We start from the raw sequence: 25016 nt of genomic DNA, 5'->3' as shown, positions 1-25016 counted from the left end.
TCCTCCCACAGATTAAGCCTATATATGATTTCCTTTTATAATCACAAAGTTTGATCAAAGGTGATGGAAATCGATAGCAATAGACAAAGTCTAGCCAACCTCAAAATCCGGTCTTATGCAACCTGAAGTGCATCCTAGATTATTATTCGCCTCACAAGTATAAAACTTGCGGGATAAACAAAGTTTGAGACGAAGCGAAATTTGATGATTTCTATATATCTTGATCGAGTGAGAAGCTCAATAATCGATCAAGATCAGGATACTCGATTTATCAAGAAAAAATAACTGGACCTGGCTTCACGAATCCATATGAAGTCTTTGTAGTCGCTAAATCCTAAAAGGGTTAGGAAGAGGACGACTATAGATACAACTAGAACACACCAAAAAGTATTGTCGGTATTCAAATATCCCAGTTGCATGAAGCTCCCCTTTTATAGACATTCAAAGCATAGGTTGCTTTAGGTTTAATCTAAGATAGCTTTGGAACCAAGCAATCAATATCCAACGTTAGGTGAATCTTTGAATCTGATTTACATAAGAATGATATACACTCTGTCTAGGTGAAACTGTAACTGAACCGTGTACAAAAACTATGTTCAACATGGTTAGCCAAAACTAGAGGATTTGAACTTAAAAGCTTAATACTCATTTTCATGAACACTTAAGACATTAATCTTGAGTCACAATCATGTGACCAAATAAGTCTAGTGTTTTTAGATGACTAATCAAATGTTAATTATCTCGTAGAAATAATTTAATCGCACTTGAAGATAATCGACATGGTTAGTAAATGCAAAAAATACAAACACCATAGCCGTTTGTGACTCAGGTCAGTCAGAGTACGTGTACTGGTTTGTAAACATTTAACCAAACCAAGTTCCGGAGTCAACAAACTATTTAATTATGCATACCGGTTTGGAAACCTTAAGACTACGATCGGTTCCGGAGTCCACATCACTATTTTGGTTTGCGTACCGGTTTGGGTACTAAAACCGAGTTCAGGAACATAGAACTATTTTGGTTTGCATATCGGTTTGTAAACTAACAAGGTTCCATAACCACAGTTCCTAAATGGTTGGATACAAGTATGCATACCGATCCGGTTCACGAGTTGAACATATTATATATAAGAATATGTGAACCACAAATCTGCAAGTCGATATATAGCTACCCCGCTGCGTGTACGAATACATGTAATACGGGTTCAGACTTATAACAGTTTTCCCGGTTTGTAAGAATGATAATACTTCCTTGTATCTGAATCTATAGTAGTTATATATTTCTCTCTAAATCGATTCAAAATATTCCTGAATAACATCAATGACACATATCACTGTTCCAGGCTATTTTTGAATGATAAAACTTGGATCATGATTTTGATTCCGAACAATAAATTGTCCTTAACCGAAATTCATCAAGTATGAACAAATATTCATTAAGCTTAGTCATTATATTTCAAGAACTAATTATCAAGATAAACGTGACTCGAAATTCTTGTATATGCGTAATGGTCTAATTAGTTATGCGACATCGTCTCAGTGATAAAAAATTGAATATAACTTGACAAATAGGTGGTTCAGTCTTCACTTACCTTTTGTTGATGAAGTTATCCAAAAGTTGATCTTCGCCTTCAAAAGATACAATGCAATGATGACTTCCGTGATCCTCTGTTTCTGAACTACATTTCTATCCTAGTCCGAGACTTAACTAATTGCAGACTAGTAATCAAGATATAGTTTTGACAACTGAATTTGACAACAAGCTTGAGATAGCAACACTTGTGAGTTCGACCGAGCAATGTCCTAACAGTTTTTTATTACATTAGAACTTAAACTTGACAACATATATTGAAATTAAACATTAAATTAAAACTTGACAACATCCATTAAAACTTAAAACTAAACTTAAGTTTAGTATTCCGTCGTTGTGACAACTCCCATACGAGTTGTGAGAAACTCCTTAAGAATTTGGAAATGCGTTTCATATTCAAAAAAAATTCCTTTCCATCTTCGCCACTCGTCTCAATTTCATATTCCCAATTCAGAAGTGGTGTCACCTCTAAGACGATATCGATCGACAATCCTTCTCATAGCTAAAAAATCCACAAGATATTTTTTGATAGTCATGAATCGAGAAAACAAAGCAGCACGATCCCGTTTATGAGGATTACCTGTCTCTGTGCAGAAGGTTTCATGAATTTTACCCCAATAACTCATACTGGGTAAACTATTTATCCGTCGTTCTTCACCTCTCTTCAGGTAGTATATTACATAATTTCTACAAAGAGATAAATCTTCATCTTCAGTAAATCTAGGATCATCCATAAATTACCCAAAAGGTAGAGAAGTTTTTAAGTGAATGTGTGATTTTATAATGGACGAAGTGGTATGTATGTATATATAAGGATTGTTGGTGATTAAGTCTAGGCCACTAGCGATTCAGTCTAGGCCGCTACTTCTAGTGAAAAACGTAAAAATTTTAAACTATGAAACAAACAATTAAACTTAAATAACTAAACTTGACAACACTAATCAATTCGCCCTCCATATCTTCCAAACTCATCCCATATATTCTCTCTAAGATTTTCCCTTAACCTGTTATATAGAGCTGTGTTCTCAATGTGACTAGTTGATGCGTGTCGTAACCACAACAAATTAATTAATATTCTTCCACTTAATTAACAAGTAATATAATATAGTCAAATTCGTTCCCACGAGGAGCAAGAGATTTTGTTGTAAAAATGTCACAAAAAGGGGGGTTTTCTTGTTTTAAGTTTGCAAAAGAAAGTAAACAAATTAATCAAAAGTATAATAAATCAATAAGAGAGATTAGATAAAGGAATCGTTCTTCGTTGCAAAACAATGATTCAAGTTATGTTCTTGTATACTTTTAATTAGTCACAGATTTTCATCAACCGTAGGTTAACAGGTTCACTTAGCTAACCCCAAAATTCCTCTTTTCACTGAGTAACAGGTCTGCTTAGTTATCAGATTTTATTCTAAAGAACCACCTTGAGGTTAGCTTACAAGATGTTCAATGAACGCATTAAGATTTATAAATTTAGGTTTGATACTAGTAATTAAACTCGGTTCGCTCGGTTCACTTCCTAGCGTTGTTTTTACACACAATTGCTCCACAAAATCCCTCCGCAAGGTCTTGTGTTTTCTACTTGTGTAGTGAATTATTCAATAATTACGTATATCCTAATCACCACTAGCTTTAGATCAATCAACAAATCAATTTAGTTGGACACCTAAACAATCTATCAATCAAGCATAAACATTAATATTAGTAAAACAAACGAAAATCATGTGAAAAACTTAGAAGTTGATTTAAAACAAAAACTCAAATCATGTTCAGAACTAGGAATTCATCCTCAATCAATAAGAAAATTAGCTACTCATGTTTTTGAAATTCACGCCAATAATTAAAAGAAGAATTTTGAAGTTCACACAAATTATTAAAAGAAGAAAATATGTGAAAAGCAAACAAAAACACGTGTGTTGTGTGTATAAAGGTGTCTAGAGAAAAGTAGAGAACTTCTTTATTTAAAGGCTTCAATTTGCTTGCAATCCTCTTAGGAATAGAATCTCATTCCCATTATAGTTCAATTTCCAAATCCAAATCTTTCTTAAATCCGTACATCTTCTCTTTCCAAATTCAAGTCTAATTCCTCAAACCCATGAGTCTAGAAATTCTGCACAAATTGGGACACCGGAAATTTACTGGTACCACCGGAATCCGTCCAGAGAGTCACTGCCGGTAATCGGAATCTTCTACTCCGCTGACAGAATATTCCGTCACGTCGTCGTTACAGTTAACGGTCAACTGTTAGTCAAAGGATCAAGGATAAGGAGAGTCAGCTACATCTGACTTCTCTGAATCGCCTTACTCAACTGAGTCATTGGCTAGATCGTTCGTCGGCTGGTAACCAGTTGACTCGCCAGAATGGAAATACGCCCGAGTTTAAACTGTTCTCTGGTGTTTACCGACCAAATTCAGGACTTTCATTTTTTTTCACTTCCCTGCAATGTTTTCAGACATACATTCATTCCTAACATTCATCTAAGAAACATCTTCAATCCAGCTCATCTGCAGCAACATCTTCTCAGAATCACAGCGTCGTTCTTTACCTTAATCATCCACCGAAACCCATCATTGAATCTTCTTAGAGAGTTCACATCAACCCTCAATCCGAGTTGAACCCATCTTCAATTTACCCATTCAATCACTCTTCATCTCTGTATCAAAAACCCTTGTAAACATAACATCTCCAAACCCTTAATTCGATTTCAATTCTTCGAATCACAGCAAAACCCTATCATCTTCATCACGAATCCATCAACAGCAACAGCACTGCAACTCCATGGTAGCTCATCCATCTTGTCACTGTTTCCACATAAATCGACCATCAAACCCTTCTGAATCTGTCTCTGAACTTCGATATCCAACTTCAAGTTATCACAGATCCAATTTTAAGCCACTCTTTGTCATATCCTCGATCCAGATTCAACAACAACAGCCGCTGCTCGTTCTTCTCTCGATTCTTCCATTTCTCGATCTCAATTTCTCAGAAGTATTAATAGTAGCAGCTGCTGCCTCCATTTCAGGTGGAATGAATGAGATGCAAATGATTGAGAGAAGATTACTGTTATCGATTTTAGGGTTGAGGTATATTAGGGTAGGATGGGTACACCCTATAATGGGTGCCTATAATAGGTGGTCACTTCTGATAAGGGCTAGCCAAAGTTTCCAGCCCCGTATCCTTAACTTATTTGTATTTAATACTCCTTCAAATAGGGCTACCCCTTAACCTTGGTTCGACTGTCACTAGCGAACACTGTGAAATGACCTTTTCGCCTTTTTTGATTAAATTAAGATGATTTGTTCTTCTTTTCTTCCGCATGACTCCAAAGTAGCTATAAAATTCAAAACATGCGTAAAATACATAATTTACAAGAGAAATAGCAAATAAAGCATAAACAATAGATAAATAAATATGGTGTATTCTACACCTATCAAATTCCCCCACACTTAGACTTTGCTAGTCCTCGAGAAAACTAAACTAAATACATACAACTTCATTTCGTCGAGAATACGGTTAAACTTAGCATGTATAATAAGCCTTTAAACCCCTAGGTGTCCCTGGTGGACGAGTTATAGTCTCGAGAGGGATTACTAGAGATATACCGACAAAACCTACTCCAAATTCAAAGCATCCCAAGTATCGAAAGAGCTATAAAGACATAAAGATTCTCAATCTTGTGTCAAGAAATCAGAAGTATGAGAGAAAATTCAAATATAAAGTGCGATTAATCGAAGAAAGTATGACCGGTCAACCTATGCCATAATGAAATATTTCAGGTTTGAGAGCGACCAATAAGCATTTCGCCTTGACTTTTGCCTCACCAACAGGGTTTTATGAAATTACACTCAAAAGACGTACTTTTATGGTTCTCGCATGTGTGCATGTAGGAATGAGGAGAGAAATCTTGCGACACGTTGAATGGTGGGAAGGAAACCTTCCGAATATTTCTTGAGGTAAAAATCTTTTTCTGACGATCTATAAGAAAGGAAATCAACCATTATTATTGAGGATGAGATTATTTACTTACCTTCACATTAGATTGCCAATTATGATAGCACCACTCTTACAACATCCAATAGAAACATCTTCGGCTCCTCGTCTTCATCTTCTTGGTCTTCGTCTTCCACTTCAACTATTGATGATAAACTCTCGAACTTCGTAGATATTTGAAAATTTGTAACTATTTCTTTTAAATCCTTGTCTCTTGAAACTTCCTCATAGATTTTCTTTCCCCGCGGCTTATTGAATTAAAAATAAAAACAATGATAAATTTTTCTTTTGTCTCATTTTTTTATTTTTCAAGACAAGAGAAATAAAATACAAAACAAAGTGAAAATAAAACAAACCATGCCCGTGGGGAAAGTATTTTACCGCTTGATTCTTCACAACTTGCATCGTCTCGAAATCATAAAATTCAAAAAAAATAACCTTTTGCTTTTCTTTGCTCTTGTAAATAAGTCTTCAACATGTATATGTAATTCTTCTCCTTGTCTTGTTGCTTTACTTGAATATGAAATTTGCTCTTTTCTTGTTCCGTTGCTTGTAAACCTTGAACGTCTTCAACTTTCCTTTGAACTTGTGATGCTCCACTCCACATGTTGATGATGATGGTGTTTCTATGGACCCGTTGTTGTCGAGAGAATGGTGCTAACTCCAAATCGAACTACAAGAAGGAGGCTTTCATCCATAGACGTCACCCTCATGATTGACAAAATTAGCACTCAAGAGATCAAAAATAGTGCTGAAATTGGTGCGAAGTGGGGTAGCTCACCATTCTACCCGGAATTAACGTACGGTGACACACACTCAAAACAAAGCTTTTTTAGTCAGTTACAAAATATTTTGAGGTCGGTGCCTCACATGATGGAAACACGGGTAGTCTCCACTAATGATTGATCAGCAACTCTAATACTAAATATCTTTTTGCACCTTATTTTCCACCGACATGGTTAAATTGAGCCACAAACAGTAATGACTTCTCGCAAAGATTAATAACACCTAATTTTTAATATTCTCTGGCACTTCTAAGTTCCATTATTTCGGCCGAGAATTCCGTATGTAAACATAGATAGAAGTATACTAGTGACTCTAAAATCTCTACATGTTGGAGGTTTTATGCATTTTTTTTATATATGCTTATCGACTCCCCCACACTTAAACCTTACACTGTCCTCAATGTAATTGAATCCTCCTAGTAAAGTCACGGTGGGAAATCGTAACATGATATGAAACAAGAAAAATAAATAACAAAATAAAAAGCAAAAGGATAAGAAATACAAAACCAATGGGTTGCCTCCCATGAAGCGCTTGGTTTAACGCCGTCGGACCGACTTAGCTCTTGCTGCACATTACTCCTCCAGAGGGAGTACATCTTGAAGTCCAATCACGTCCACATACTCTGTTGGAAAGTTTTCATAATATGGCTTCAACAGTTCAACCTATGGTCGTTGAATTTTAAAGGTTTTCCTGTTTTGTCACTAACAATTTCAACTGCACCATAATCATAAACATTAGTAACAATAAATGGTCCATCCCAACTGGACTTAAGCTTACCCGGAAATAAACGTAAACGAGTATTAAATAAAAGAACTTTTTTCCCACAACAAAACATTTTCAAGAAATCATCTTGTCATGAAAAAGCTTGGTATTTTCCTTGTAAATACGGGCGCTCTCGTAAGAATCATTATGTATCTCCTCTAGCTCATTTGGTTGTAACTTTCTTTGCTTAACCGCTTCATAATAATCCATGTTGCACTTCTTTATCGCCAATAAGCCTTATTTTCAAGTTCAACAGGAAGATGACAAGCTTTGCCATAAACCAATCGATATGGAGACATACCAATTGGTGTCTTGTACGCTGTTCTATACGCCCAAGGTGCATCATTGAGCTTAAAGCTCCAATCTTTCCTTGTTGTGTTCACCGCTTTCTCAAGAATGGACTTGATCTCACGGTTTGAAGTTTCCGCTTGTCCACTAGTTTGTGGATGGTAAAGCGTACCAATCTTGTGTGTTATGTTGTACTTCTTGAGGAGAGCGTGGAAAGACTTCTTGAAATGTGATCCTCCATCGCTTATCACCAATCTTGGTGTATCGTGGCTAGTGAATATGTTTACTCTTACAAAATCACAAACAACTTGAGAATCATTAGTCTTGGTGGCTTTAGCTTCCACCCATTTTGAAACATAATCCACCGCAAGAAGTATATAAAAATTTCCATTTGAATTGACAAAAGGGCCCATAAAATCGATACCCCACACATCAAAAATCTCAACGACGAGAATTGGTGTGAGTGGCATTTGATTTCGAGCACCTAGATTGCCCATTTGTTGACATCTATCACAAGATTTACAAAAACCATACGAATCTTCAAACAAGGTGGGAAAAAATCCACTCTCGAGAACTTTAAGAGCGGTGCGTTTAGAACCAAAATGTCCATCACAAGAAAGAGTGTGACAAAAGGAAAGAATAGATTGAAATTCAGAGTTAGGTACGCACCTTCACATTATTTGATCAACGCCATATTTCCACAAGTATGGTTCATCCCACACATATTGCTGAGCTATCTTCTTAAGTTTCATATTTTGGAAGTTGGTCATTGTACTAGGTACCTTCCTTGTCACCAAGTAATTCACTATATCCACGTACCAAGGTGCAGAATCTTCTAACGAGAAAAGTTGTTCGTCCGGAAAACGATCTTGTAATGGAAGTTCTTCTTGAGACATAACAAGTCTACTAAGATGATCCGCAACGGTATTGTCCACACCTTTCATGTCTCAAATTTCTATGTCAAACTCTTGTAGCAATAGGATCCACCAGATGAGTCTTGACTTAGCTTATTTCTTCTTTATGAAGCATCTAAGTGCTTCATGATTGGAATATACAATAACCTTTGTACCACCAAGTATGATCAAAAATTTTCTAATGCAAAAACTATATCCAATAACTTCTTCTTCGTGGTAGAATAGTTGATTTGTGCATCATTGAGGGTCCTAGATGCATAATAGATAACATGAGACAACTTGTCCACTCTTTGACCCAAAACGGCTCCAACCGCATAATCACTAGCATCACACATTAATTCAAATGGAAGATTTTAATCCGGTGACTTGATAATTGGTGCACTTGTCAACATCGCCTTCAATTTATCAAAGGCATCCTTGCATTCCTTGTTGAAGTCGAAAGGTACCTGCTTTTGTAGTAACTTGCACATCGGCATGGAGATTTTGGATAAATCCTAGATAAACCTGAAAAGGCAGGGGTCTAACAACCACACCAAATATTTCTCTTAGCAATCTATATGGACTAACTCCAATATACTTTCAAGAGAATCAACTAGACAGTCGGACTCAATCTTAAGAAAAGTATATCAAAGAGTTGTATCTCAATTTGTCAATTCAATATGCAATCAAACAAATAGGAATTCGCGATCCCGATTGAATATAAGAAATAACTTGGACGGTATCAAAAACCAATATCCAAGTGTCAATAAAAGTAATCAACAACCAAAGGTTGGATTCACAATTGGTTGAACTTACGCACAACCTGTGATATTTCAATTATACAAACAAATATAATGCGGAAAATAAATAACACAGACATCATAAGTTTTGTTAACGATGAAACCGCAAATGCATAAAAACCTCGGGACCTAGTCCAGATTTGAACACCACATTGTATTAAGCCGCTACAGACACTAGCCTACTCCAAGTTAACTTCAGAATGGAATGTAGTTGAGCCCTAACCAATCTCACACTGATCAAGGTACATTTGCGCTCCTTACGTCTCTGAATCCCAGTAGGACTCTGCGCACTTGATTCCCTTAGCTGATCTCACCCACAACTAAGAGTTGCTACGACCCAAAGTCGAAGACTTTATAAAAAAAATTGTCTCACATAGAAAAGTCTATTGAGATAAATAAATCTGTCTCCCACAGAAATACCTATAAGTTTTGTTCCATCTTTTGATAAGTCAAGGTGAACAGGAACCAATTGATATACCAGACTTATATTCCCGAAGAACAACCTAGAAATATCAATCACCTCACAATAATCTTAATCGTATGGTATCGAAACAAGATATTGTGGAATAACGAACGATGAGACGGCGATGTTTGTGACTACTTTTTATCTTGCCTATCGGAGATTAAATCTCGAGCAAATATTAGAGAAGATAATACTCAATCACGATAGAAAACAACAAGATCAGAACATGCAACTATAGAGAAAATATTTGGGTCTGGCTTCACAATCCCAATGAAGTCTTCAAGTCGTTAACCTACAGGGTTTTGGAAAAACCTAAGTTTAAAGGAGAATCGACTCTAGTCGCAACTAATATCACACAGGAGGTGTGGGGATTAGGTTTCCCAGTTGTTAGAGTTCTCCTTTATATAGTCTTCAAATCCGGGTTTGCAATCAATTTGACCTTGTAACAAAGCATTCAATATTCATTGTTAGATGAAAACCTGATTATACTCAAGCTAATATATTTCTACCGTTAGATCGAACTTATCTTGTTACACACAAATGAAAAGTGACTTCATTTAGATATGAGTAACCGTACCTAAACGTGTACACCTTTGTTGGCTCAAAAATAGTTAACCGAAGTTAGCCATATGAATACTTTCATATCAACCTTATTCATCTTAACCATAACTAGTTCAAATGACTCAAATGAACCTAGTTCTAGAGTTGTTCAATTGTTTATATTCTCATAGAAATATACAAGACACAATTGAAGCAAAATCAATTTTGATTCACTCGAATCAAGTCATGAACATTATAGCCACGATTTGCAAAAGATTACATTCCCAAGGCCGGCCTTGGGCCAAAGCAGCCGAAGTATAACTTCGGGCAGCGCAAAAAGTGGGGCAGCAAATTTGTTGTCTGTAGTTATGTTGCATACAAGGATAAGATGAAATAACTATTTTTGTTGATGTAATTTGAAATAATTATATCATTAGTAGAGCAACAAAATGGAAACTCTATTAATTGAAGGGGGTGGCAAATAGCAAACATAAGAAAGATTGATTTTCTGGGGGAGGTCCTAAGGCTGATTTATGATATATGGAGGAGACATTAATTTGATTAGAAAATACTATAAGAATTTGTAGTAACTCAATTACTTCAATTTTGCATGCGACTTTGGAGTCGCTATAATCTCCATTATTGATCCGGAGACTTTATAATAAAATGAAAATTTGAGTTATATCCATATACATTAGACATTTTTCTCTAATTGTATGCTGATAAACCTTCGATGATTTTTTACCATCTGGGCATTGGAAAATGTCGGTTGTGGTCAATATTGACCGACTTAGTGAAATATTTAAAAGGGAAACACTTTCTTATTTGCTTTGGGCAGTAACAATGTCAGGACCGGCCCTGTGCATTCCTTATTATAATAAATGTATTAGTTCATGAACAAACCGATTTTAGAACATAACCCACTCAAATATGCAAACGGGTGTGCATACCTTAGTGGCCGGACTAAGTTTGGGTTCGCCATTATGCGAACGGGTACGCATACCACCAAACTCAGTAAAGTCCCAGAACTCGAACCTCACGCCAGTACGCGTACCAGTATGTATACTTAGTTCTCGGACCTCTACTAAACCAATCAGTACGCATACTGGTATGCATACCATGGTTCCCGAACTTGGATTACACATGTGCAAGTATGCATACTGTGCTTATATCCAATGTTTCATATCGAATGATCAATATGAAACATTTCGAGTCTACATCAAATGACTGTCTCACACAAATCATGTAAGATGTTACCAGGAGATTTTCACATGATCATCTTTTGACTTTCGTCAAGAATATAAGATGAACTTGGTTAAAGCGAAAGCTTACCAACACATATTTCGAGAAATATGTAAGCGAGTTAAACTCAGCTTGAAATATTAAATGTGTATAATTGAAGTTTATATAGCTATATTAATTTTGTCTCAAATAGGAGATAGAGTAGTTAGACTATTGAGTGTGATAGATGAGTTCAAGTCTCCATATACCTTTTGTTGATGAAGTTCCACAAGATCCCATTAGTAGTTATTCATCTTCAATCGATAACGCCGTGAAGTCTAATGCTTAACTACACTTTCTATCCTAATCTGGGACTTAGCTATAAGTAGACTAGAAATCAAGACTTATAGTTTTGGAAACTAAACTTGACAAACAAGCTTGAGATAGCAACGCTTGCGAGTTCGACCGAGAAGTGCTCTAACAAAACCGCCTATGGAAACATGCATGACCAAGAAATGAACGAATCTCCTCACCGAAGTGGGATATTGTAAGTTTCTTATTAAGTCTATCTTTGACTTGTCCACTTCGAGCCCTTGAGAGGACATAATGTGACCAAGTACTATGCCATTGGTTATCCTAAAGTAACATTTAAGGAGAAGATTAGTGTCTATACATCTTTTAAGAACTAGTTCAAGGTTGTCTAAACAACTATCAAAAGAATTTCCATAAACACTAAAGTCATCCATAAATACCTCAATGATGCGCTCCATATAATCGGAAAATATACTAACCATGCATCTTTGGAAAGTAGTGGGTGCATTGCAAAGACCAAACGACATTCGTCTATATGCAAACGTTCCAAACAGACAAATCAAGGTGGTCTTCTCTTGGTCCTCCGGTACAATAACAATTTGATAGTAACCCGAATACCCATCCAAGAAACAATAATGAGAATGCCCCACTAGCCGCTCCAACATTTGATCAATGAAAGGTAAAGGAAAGTGATCCTTTCGGGTTGCGGAATTACGCTTTCTATAGTCGATGCACATCCTCTAACCGGTTTGAACTCTTGTAGGAACAAGTTCATCGTCTTGATTTCTAACAACCGTAACACCGGACTTCTTTGGTACCACTTGTACCGGGCTAACCCACTTCCTATCGGAAATTGGGTAGATCACCCCTACACTTAGCAATTTGAGTATCGCTTTCTTCACAACCTCCATCATGGGAGGATTAAGCCTACGTTGAGCATCACGTACCGGCTTCACGTTCTCTTCCATTAGAATTCTATGCATGCACATTGATGGACTGATGCCTTTGATATCCGCAATTGTCCACCCAATTACCGTTTTGTGCTCTTTCAAAACTCTAAGCAAACGGTCTTCTTAGAGTACCGGCTTCACGTTCTCTTCCATTAGAATTCTATGCATGCACATTGATGGACTGATGCCTTTGATATCCGCAATTATCCACCCAATTACCGTTTTGTGCTCTTTCAAAACTCTAAGCAAACGGCCTTCTTGCACCGGTGTGAGGTTCTTTGCAATAATCACCGGAAGCTCATCTCCATATCCTAAGAAAGCATACTTCAAATGGTACGGAAGTGGCTTCAATTCTAGCTTAGGCGCCTTCACAATAAATGGTACAAGTAATTCATCATTTATGGGTAAAGAAATATATGAAACATTACCCTTTTTATCTTTTTGTAATGCAGTCAAGGAACCACACATCTGCACCAATTATTTGGAGATTTCAACATCCAAATTACACAAGACGTGGACGTCCAATTCAATGTTCTTTTGCAACACCATATCAAGTTCGTCATCTTGAGTCAATTCTACCATTTGTTGCGTTAATGATCCAATCACATCAATGGAGCAAACGGAATGCACGTCACTTGGATAACGCATGGCTTCAAATACGTTAAAGTGTACTATCTCCTTATCAAATTCCATGGAAAGGGTACCCTTGTCAACGTAAATCTTCGTCTTTGCGGTCTTCATAAATGGCCTCCCGAGAAGTAGAGAAATAGAAAAACGATTCTCATTGTTATCCATATACACCACAGAAATCAACCGGAAAAATTAGCTCGTTCACTTGCACTAGAACATCTTCTACGAGTTCCTTTGGATATAGGTTGGACTTGTTTGTTAATTGGATAATAACTCTTGTCTCTTTCAACGGTCCAAGATTCAAGTAGTCATATATATCGGCCGACATTACACTTATGGAAATTCCCAAGTCAAGTAAAACATGTTCAAACCTTTTCGTACCAATAGTAATTGGCACCGTGAAACCACCGGTATCCGTGCACTTTCTAGGAATCTTCTTCAAAAGCATAACCGACGCACACTTTAGTAATTTCATTATCAAGCAACCTATCATTCTTTGTGCACAATTCCTTCATGAACATAGCATACCTTGGTATTGTCTTGATGGCCTCTATGAATGGGATGTTGATTTCTATCTTCTTGAAGATATCCATGAGTGCCTTGTCTTGAGCTTCTTTCTTGGATTTAGAAAAACGACTAGGAAAAAGAGGTGGAGTAGTGAAAGTAGGAACCGGTTCCTTGGATTGGTCGGTTGATGTTGAATCCTCTTTTGGTTTGGCTTCCTCCTTGTCTTTGACTAACTTTTCAATAGCTTTTTCATGGTAACTTTGACTCTCCACTTGTATTCCACTTCTCAAAGTAACCACATTAACATTCTCTCTTGGATTCACAAATGGTTGTGAAGGAAGCGTTGTGGACATTTGAGTTTTCATTAAGTTCATATTGGTCGCCAATTGTCCCATTTGAGCCAAAGCCTTGATTGCCGAATCATTCTTTTGTTGGTTTTATTGTAACATAGAAGTGAGACCTTGCATCATGGTAATCATGTTCTCAGAGGAGTCTTCCTTGGAAACTTGTGGTTGAGATTGGAATCGTGATTGTTGGAAACCACCTTGTTGCACGTACGGATTGGGAATCGCCGCTTGCTTGTTCGCATAGCTAAAGTTCGGATGATCCTTCCAACCGGTATTGTAAGTATTTGAGTAAGGGTCATACTTTGACCTTTGATTAGGAAACAAAGAATTCACTTGTTCGGCCTCCTCTTCACAAGGAACAACTACATAAGCTATTTGTTGTACCATCTTTTCCATATTACTCATGTGATGTTCTATATGCGATAAATCTCCTATCTCGTTGACTCTTCGGATATTTAAATCATGTCTTGTATAAAATTGTTGTGCATTTGCGGCCATTGTCTCAATCAAACTAGTTGCTTGGGAAAGCATCTTCTCAGTAAAGGAACCACCCGCAGCTGGATCAATCAAGTTACGTTGCTCCGGAAGTTACTTCATAAAAATATTGAATGATGAGTGTTGTGATATGTTGTGATGTGGACAGCTTGCTAACAACTTCTTGTATCTTTCCGAATACTCATGCAGTGATTCCTGTAAAATTTGTAGAACACCACTAATCTCCTTACGAAAAATAGTTGCCTTGGAAGCTGGAAAATACTTCTCTAGAAATAACTTTTTCATCTCGGTCCACGTTGCAATGCTCCCTGGGGGTAGATAATACAACCATTCTTCGGCTAAGTCTTATAAAGAGAACGGAAAAGCTTGTAGCATAGCCTTATCCATATCGCCGTCTTCGGTATCTTGCGTAAGACTTGTCATCTTGTGCTGAAATTTTTGATGATGACGGTTTGGATCTTCACCAGGATGTCCTTGGAACTTCGGTAATGGTGAATTAGACTCGACTTCATCTTTATTGGGTTAGTTATTGAGATACCCAGTGGTTGCGAATCTAAATTTGGAGAAATTAACTCTCTCAACTTTCTCTCCACGGGTGGAGGTGGTGAAGGATTTACCATCTCTTCTGATGTAGATGGTTCTTCTTGCAAGTTACGAGCTTCTTGTAGTATTGTTCCCTTGCGAGTTGTAATCCCACAACGTTGGTAATCCCACTGTTTAGGTGCCAGAGATCAAGTACCTGAAACAAGATTCTCAAAAAACAAGTTAGATACGATGAATAAAGCAAAAAGAAAACAACTAAAATCGTCCGCTACTCACCGACAAGGGCGCCAAAATCTGATGCGCGTCGTAACCACAACAAATTAATTAATATTCTTCCACTTAATTAACAAGTAATATAGTGTAGTCAAGTTCATTCCCACGAGGAGCAAGAGATTTTTAGTTGTAAAATTGTCACAAAAGGGGGGGTTTTCTTGTTTTACGTTTGCAAAAGAAAGTAAACAAAGTAGTGTAAGTTGATATCAATAAGAGGGATTAGATCCAAGAATCGTTCTTCGTTGCCAAAGAATGATTAAAGTTATGTCATTGTCTACTTTTAATTAGTCACAAATTTTCATCAACCGTAGGTTAATAGGTTCGCTTAGCTAACCCGAAAATTCCTCTTTTCACTGAGTAAAAGGTCCGCTTAGTTATCAGATTCTATTCTAAAGAACGACCTTGAGGTTCGCTTGCAAGATGTAATTCAATGAACGCATTAAGATTTATGAATTTAGGTTTGACACTAGTAGTGAATTTATGAATTTAGGTCCACTATCTAGCATTGTTTTTACACAGAATTGCTCCACGGAATCCCTCCGCAAGGTCTTGTGTTTTCTACGTGTGTAGTGAATTATTCAACAATTACGTATATCCTAATCACCACTAGCTTTAGATCAATCAACAAATAAATTTAGTTGGCTACCTAAACAATCTATCAATCAAGCATAAACATTAATATTAGTAAAAACAAACGAAAATCATGTGAAAAACTTAGAAGTAAATTTAAAACAAAAACTCAAATCATGTTAAGAACTAGGAATTCATCCTCAATCAATAAGAAAATTAGCTACTCATGTTTTTGAAATTCACGCCAATAATTAAAAGAAGAATTTTAAAGTTCACACAAATAATTAAAAGAAGAAAAGATGTGAAAAGCAAACAAAAATACAAGTGTTGTTTGTGTAACGGTGTATAGAGAAAAGTAGAGAACTTCTCTATTTAAAGGTTTCAATTTGTTTGCAATCCTCTTAGGAATAGAATCTCTTCCCATTATAGCTCAAATTCCAAATCCAAACCTTTCTCAAATCCTTTCTTCTCTTTCCAAATTCAAGTCCAATTCCTCAAACCCATGAGTCTAGAAAATTCTGCACAAATTTGGTCGCCGGAATTTACTGGTACCACCGGAATCCGGTTAGAAAGTCACTGCGGAACTTTCTACTCCGCTAACAGAATATTCCGCCACATCGCCGTTAGACTTAACTGTCAACTGTTAGTCAAAGGATCAAGGAGTAGGAGATTCAGCTGAGTCAGCATCTGACTTGTCTGAATCGCCTTACTCAACTGAGTCATTGGCCGGATCGTTCATCGGCTAGTAACGAGTTGACTCGCCAGAATGGAAATACGGCCGAGTTTAGCCTGTTCTCTGGTGTTTCCCGTCCAAATTCAGGCCTTTCATTTCTTCACTTCCCTGCAATGTTTTCAGACATACATTCATTCCCTAACATTCATCTAAGAAACATCTTCAATTCAGCTCATCTGCAGCAACATCTTCTCGGAATCACAGCGTCATTCTTCACCTTAATCATCCAACGAAACCCATCTTTGATTCTTCTCAGAGGGTTCAAATCAACCCTCAATCCAAGTTGAACCCATCTTCAATCTACCCATTCAATCACCACCATCACAACTCTTCATGCCAGTATCAAAAACCCTTGTAAACATAACATCTCCAAACCCTTAGTTCGATTTCAACTCTCCGAATCACAGCAAAACCCTAACATCTTCATCACGAATCCATCAACAACAACAACACTGCAACTCCATGGCAGCTCCTCCATCTCGTCACTGTTTCCACATAAATCGACCATCAAACCCTTCTGAATCTGCCTCTGAACTTCGATATCCAACTGCAAGTCATCGCAGATCCAATTTCAAGCCATTGTTTGCCATATTCTCGATCCAGATTCAACGGCAACAGTCGCTGCTCGTTCTTCTTTCGATTCTTCCATTTCTCGATCTCAATTTCTCGGAAGTATTAACAATAGCAGCTGCTGCCTCCATTTCAGGTGGAATGAATGAGATGCAAATGATTGAGAGAAGATTACTCTTTTCGATTTTAGGGTTGGGGTATATTAGGGTAGGATGGGTACACCCCAGACTGGGTACCTATAATAGGTGGTCACTTCTGATAAGGGCTAGCCAAAGTTTCCAGCCTCGTATTCTCAACTGATTTGTATTTAATACTCCTTCAAATAGGGTTACCCCTTAACCTTGGCTGAAGTGCCACTAGCGAACGCTGTGAAATGACCTTTTTTTCTTTTTTTGCTTAAATTAAGATGATTTCTTCTTCTTTTCTTCCGCATGACTCCAAAGTAACTATAAAACTCAAAACACGCGTAAAATACATAATTTACATGAAAAATAGCAAAGAAAACATAAACACTAGATAAATAAATAGGGTGTATTCTACACCTATCACTAGTCATTTGTGCATAGTTCCTTACAGGTAGTCCTCTTTCTGGTTGAATCTCAGGCCTTAAGTTTTCGTCTTCATAGTTAGTCCAATTCTTATTATGATGGGTTTCCTGAATTACCATATTATGGATAATTATGGAAGTCAACATAGTCTTATGCATTTTACGAGCACTTAAACCATGATAAGGCCCACAAATGATGGCGAACTTCCGCTTCAGAATTCCAAAAGACTGTTCCACATCCTTTCTCAGTTCCATTTGTATACTATTAAAGTACGTGTATGAACGACCCATTTCACCGATAGGTGGCTGACGGTAACATTAAACTAAAGATGATCATTTTGGATAAATTCCATATGCAAGATAATAACTATGAGTATAGCGATTCTTGTTGATAGTGAGATCTACTTGAGGACTAAATCCACACTTTAAATCTTCAAACAAAGGCGATTTGTGTAAAACATTTATATCGTTCTGAGACCCGGAAGACCAAAAAAAGCGTGCCATATCCAACAATCATAAGAAGCAGCAGTCTCAAGGATAACTGTTGGTTTTGCGTAGTGACCCTTATACTGACTGGCCCAATAGGTAGGGCATTCTGTCCATACCCAATGCATGCAGTCAAGACTACCCAGCATTACTGGAAATCCCCTTTCCTGATTTTGCTTTAATATTTCTCTAACATCCGCGTCAGTTGGTTTTCATAAATAGGTTGGACCAAAATGATTAATCATTGCTTTGAAAAACAACGAAAGATACTTGTATGCGGTTGCTTTGCCCATACGAAGGTACTCATCATTAGAATTTGGAGGTTTGACATATCCTTGAATCCTTAAGGCCGGAGTAACCTTTTGTTCAGGGCTATGACCTCTAATATTCAGTGTATCATACTGATAATTACATTGAGGTTCGACCCGACAAATCTCACCAATAATCTTTAACACCAAATGTCGGGGCATGCGGAACTGGCCTTGGAAATTTTCATCAGAGAACACATAGTCGGGAAGAAAATAATCGTGCATCAGCTTCTCGGGCCATTCATCCCGACCCCGGTACGTATATCTTCTTGTGAACACTTCTCTTGGCTCTGGATCTCTAGGTATTTCCCCCCTATGAATATAGCTACAACAAATTGTTGGTTAGTTCTCTATCTTCATCTGGCTCATCATCAATTTGCTGCAACGCCTGAACGAACATTCTTTATTGTTCTTTAAATCGATCCATATGAATACGCACCTCTTTGTCAGAAGAATCCATTGATTTGAAACTAAAAAGTAAACTGAGGATTAAGGTACAAAAGAGTTGGATGATAAAGTTAATGAAAAAATGAGGTATGATTAAATTGAATTGAATGGGGTAAAATTATAGGGAGACGTGGGCAATGGCGAAGCTATAAACTAAACTAAAGGGAAGCAAAGTCTTGTTAGGGGCATCAAGAAAGCAAATTAGGCTTGGAGAAATTTTGACTTATATATTTTAGGCTTGGAAGCCCAATGGGTAGGGGTAGCAAGTGCACACCCTTGTTATTAGCTAGATTCGCCACTGGAGGTGGGGGGAAATAACCGTTGTATCATTATCTAATAAGCGACAAACTCTAAACTGAGTGGTCCCTTGGCCGCTGACGGTGCGGCAGAGACTCAATCGCTTAACCATTTTCCCATAGTAGCACGAACAATTTACCAGGCCAGCTGGCATGGCAAATGAGTGGGTTAGCCATCCCAATTCCCCGTAAGAACCGGCATAAGTAGCCAAACACAAAGAAAATGAACGCGCGATTGGGGGATATCAAAACTAATTGGGGGATATGAATTACTTTCCCCAACCAAAGGTATCTGCTAAGGGGTGTTTTTTGGGGCGAAAATACTAAAACACCCTTTGATTAATTAAAAAACATTATGAAAAGACTGTTATACCCTCTCCACAAAATAAAATCTTAAAACTAAAAATCAAAATACCAAATCAGTATCCCCCATTCAGTTCCGGCACACTCTAGGTTAGGGTTTCGATTTTTTTTCATCTTCTTCATCGTTCTTCATCCGCTCTTCATCGACGATTAATCGTTAATTCAAAAATTTCTTCGTCGATTAACCTACCCGAATCATAACCATGCCTCCACGAAAGAAATCAGATGCCCAATCGAAATCAAAATCGATTGCTCAACAGAAATTAGAGAAAAGGTTTGCTTTGATTGCTCAAGAGCAAGAACACTAAGAACAAGAGTTATCGGACGATCAACTACTCGGAAATATGGCTTCTGTGGAAGGTAAGTCATTTAAAACTGTTTAATTAGTGTTTCAATCGATTTGTATCTATGGGTTTAGGTCAAAATCGCGAAACCCTAACTGAAACAGTTGAGTTTCAGTAGTTCTGGCATTCAATTTAGTATGAATACCACACTGGAAATAAGTACCGGCATTCGATCTAGGATGAAGACCACACCGGTAGTGTCTCCCGGCATTTAATTTAGGTTGAAGACCGCACCGGAACATAGTTTCAGCATTCTATTTAGGTTGAAGACCACTTTGGAACCCAGTACCGGCATTGATTTTAACTTTTATGAATACGCCGGTAGTGAGCTTCTAATAAACAGAAAACTCTAGGATTTTGTTATTGGTACCGGCATACATTTTAGGTTAGATTCCATGCCGGTACTGGACTTTTGGTATCCAGGAACTTCCGAAAGAGTACCGGCATCCTAGAGATTTTTTTGCCAATGCCGGTATTAGGTCCCGGCATGAGTTTTTATTTTCCTTATCTGCCGGTACTAGTATTTTTTTATCCAGGAACTTCCTAAAGTGTACCGGCATCCTCGACAATTACTTTTCAATGCCGGTATTAGCTCCCGACATGTTTGATACTTTTTTTTAGTATGCCGGTAGTGATGATTCTATGCCGTAATGTGGTGTATATATGCCGGTATTAGAAATGAAAGTTAATTGTCTTATATTCATTTCGTGATTCTTTTGAAATAGATCTAAAGCAAAGGAAGCTAAAGCAAAGGAGGCTAACAAAGGAAAAGCTAAAGATGTTGTCACTAAGAAAAGAAAGAAGGATGGTCTTGATACTCCTCAGTCGCTGCCTCCTCAAGGGAAAAACAAAAAGCGTTTGGGTGCTGATACAAGTGGGGAAATTTGGGAGAGTGGTCGTGATCGTAGTAAAATCGTAACCCGTGAATCTACCGGAGCTGTTGAGGAGGAAGATGAGCAATATGAGCAAGATGAAGAGGAAAGTGAGGAGGAAGATAATGAGATTTGTCCATGCACGCACAAATTTTTCCTTAAACTTATCCAACAATTTATCCCGATAATATGAGACGGCACTTGGATACACTTCGTTATATTTGGCAATAAAAATGTTCAATCTCTTTTCATATATATCCTCGGTGAGAGACCAATAAACTTTCTCTCAATCATTTAGAAATTCCAACCATCTTTATGATTTTCATCGTGTTCTTTGTCTGCTCGCTCTTTAATCTTTCATCTTCTTCTTCTTCGGGTGATAGTTTCTTCTTGCGAACATCTTCCTCTAGTTGAGCAACCGTTATCTTCTTAATATCTGCCTTAGAGGGTTCAAACAAAGCATGACAATGTTTTATCATATTTTGACGTATATGATATGTACATAGGAAATTTTGTGCATCCGGAAATACGTCGGATATAGCATTCATTAGTGCGTCATCTTGATCGGTTATGATGACCCTCGGAAATTGATTTTCCGGGAACAATAATTTCAATTGTCGTAATGCCCAATGATAATTGTGATCCCTCTCGTTTTCCATTAAGCACCAAGCCAATGTGAATGATACCTTGTCCGATGTTTTCCCTACGATGTTGAAGAACGACATGTTGTATTTGTTTGTCTTGTAGGTGCAATCCATCATAAGGACACCACAACATGTATGAGCCAATTGTGAAAGCAAAGGATGCGCAATGAATATTTGAAGGGGTTTGTTGTCCGATCCTATTTTAATGTTACGCGTGTAGTTGTGATCCTAAACTAACTTCTCAAATTTTTGCATAACGGTCCTCCCTTTCCATTCCACCCTTCTAATGGTGCTTGTGCGCTATAAATTGTACTTAGGGAAGAAACGTTCTGATTAGCCTTTTCCTTGAAGCCTCTGAGAATCACTCTTGGTTTCATACATGCTTTGGTCATTATATTTATATCCTCGAATTCATGAGGTTTTAGCTTCGCAACTAGGGAGTGACCAACACAATCTTTCGTATCCCGGTGGTTATGACGGACAAACCACACCGTACAATCTCATTCCTTTTCTTTGTCTCTTAGATAGAATACAAGCTTAAAGGGGCAATTATCCTTCCTCGTACGAGTCTTGTATATCCTATTAGTCTTCTTTGGATATACATAAACCTTTCTCTTATGGCTAACCTTCTTCTTGTATTGCCCACTTCTCTCGCAAACCATCTCAAAACGATTGTCTGAACGTTGGGTATTCCTCACCAACACACACATGTTCTTAAGAGCCGTCTCTTTTGCCCAAGCAATTGCTTCCTCTGAAGATTTTATTCCCTACATAAGGACAACAATGGGAGATTATAAGGTTAATTACAAGAAATCCACACATAAAGTTCTAAAACTAGGTGAAAGTATTGTTTGGTAACATACCGGAGGCATTTTATAGTATTCGGACGTATCCAGACCAAGCGGTTTGGAATTTGTTGGATCAATGTATGTCACAATCTAAGAAATGAATGCAAATAAAATTAAATTAGTTCCAAATAAAATTAAATCACTATAGGGTACTAGTTCCGGCATGCTCGACGACAGTACCGCCAAAACAACCAAAGCCGGAAACATGTGACGGCATTCTCGAATAATGTTCCGGCATTCCGGAATTGCACTTGAAAAAGAAGACCTAATTTTAAACAGTACCGGCATTGTATTTTCTTGAACATTAATGTCGGAATTTGATGAGCATGAAAGTGCGAAGCATTTTCACCCATAAATACATTAGCTGGGACTCATTTTATCACTAATAAACTTGTTTGTACGTGTTTTTATGAAATAAGCTCTTATGGAGAAAGTTGCTCGAAAAGTGGTTTTTGTACCCCGAAGGACACATGTTATTCGGACTCTCAGTTTTGGAAATTATACTTAGGGAAGAAACGTTCTGATCAGCCTTTTCCTTGAAGCCTCTGAGAATCACTCTTGGTTTCATACATACTTTGGTCATTATCTTTATATCCTCGAATCCATGAGGTTTTAGCTTCGCAACTAGGGAGTGACCAACACAATCTTTCGGATCCCGGTGGTTATGACGGACAAACCACACCGTACAATCTCATTCCCTTTCTTTGTCTCTTAGATAAAATACAAGCTTAAAGGGGAAATTATCCTTCCTCGTACGAGTCTTGTATATCCTATTAGTCTTTTTTGGATATACATAAACCTTTCTCTTATGGCTACCCTTCTTCTTGTATTGCCCACTTATCTCGCAAACCATCTCAAAACAATTGTCTGAACGTTGGGTATTCCTCACCAACACACACATGTTCTTAAGAGCCGTCTCTTTTGCCCAAGAAATTGCTTCCTCTGAAGATTTTATTCCCTACATAAGGACAACAATGGGAGATTATAAGGTTAATTACAAGAAATCCCCACATAAAGTTCTAAAACTAGGTGAAAGTATTGTTTGGTAACATACCGGAGGCATTTTATAGTATTCGGACGTATCCGGACCAAGCTGTATGTCACAATCTAATAAATGAATGAAAATAAAATTGAATTAGTTCCAAATAAAATTAAATCACTATGCCGGGTACTAGTTCCGGCATGCTCGACGACAGTACCGCCAAAACAACCAAAGCCGGAAACATGTGACGGCATTCTCGAATAATGTTCCGGCATTCCGGAATTGCACTTGAAAAAGAAGACCTAATTTTAAACAGTACCGGTATTGTATTTTCTTGAACATTAATGTCGGAATTTGATGAGCACGAAAGTGCGAAGCATTTTCACCCATAAATACATTAGCTGGGACTCATTTTATCACTAATAAACTTGTTTGTACGTGTTTTTATTAAATAAGCTCTTATGGAGAAAGTTGCTCGAATAGTGGTTTTAGTACCCCGGAGGACACATGATATCGTACATGAGCTAATTGAAAATTTTCCGGTCCCAATAATATCCCCATATTATGTTCTTTACACACTTCCTTGTGTTGTAAAATCTTGGTTTGGAGGTAAGTCTCGGTTTTTGATAGTTTTAGTGTCTCCGCATCGTGATAACGTAAGTGTGAAGATGTCATTTGTAAATGTTGTATTTTGGGTGGATCCCCAAATTTTCAGGTTGTTAGTTTATGGGGATCCTTTTTGTATATTCCAGTAGGTGTATTTTTTTTTATATATTTTCGTTTAATTTTTGCATTTCTCATCTTAATATTTGCGTTGGATGACTCAATTACATTGAGAACAATGTAATGTTTAAGTGTGTGGGAGAGGTTAACTTTTTACTTTATTTTTTCAGGAAATTCCTTGCACATCATGACCAGTTGTGTAGCGGGTCTGCTCCTTTTTCTTGCATGTTATGACCAGCTGTGTAGCGGGTCTTTTATTTTTTCTTGTATTATATGACTAGCTGTGTAGCGGGTCTAAAAAATATATATAATAAAAAATAAAAAAATATGACTAGCTATGTAGCGGGTCTCTTTATCTTCATGTTATTATATGACCAGCTGTATAGCGGGTCTAAAAAAAAAGGACCAGCTGTGTAGCGGGTCTCTCTTTCTCTCTTATTATATGACCAGCTGTATAGCGGGTCAGTTTTCTGTTTTGCTCGAGGACTAGCAAAATGTAAGTGTGGGGGAATTTGATGAGCACGAAAGTGCGAAGCATTTTCACCCATAAATACATTAGCTGGGATCATTTTATCATTAATAAAATTGTTTGTAGGTGTTTTTATGAAATAAGCTCTTATGGAGAAAGGTTCTCGAAAAGTGGTTTTTGTACCCCGGAGGACACATGTTATTCGGACTCTCAGTTTTGGACAAGGGGTACCCAATTAATAAGGGGCATCCTAATTGCTATTCACACTACCGGATTGGATAAAGGGAGGAGTGGTGATTGCCTTTGATTTGTAAAAGGAAGGATATATTCACGGTTTGAAGAAAATAAAGGTGAAGCTATTGTTTGTGTTATTACATGCTGATTCAGAGAAGATTTTTCGTGGGAGTATATTCTGCATTGATTGGA

Source organism: Papaver somniferum, chromosome 11 (genome assembly GCF_003573695.1).
Source record: "Papaver somniferum cultivar HN1 chromosome 11, ASM357369v1, whole genome shotgun sequence".
In the NCBI taxonomy this organism is placed as follows: domain Eukaryota; kingdom Viridiplantae; phylum Streptophyta; class Magnoliopsida; order Ranunculales; family Papaveraceae; genus Papaver; species Papaver somniferum.
This window is presented reverse-complemented; position numbering follows the sequence as displayed.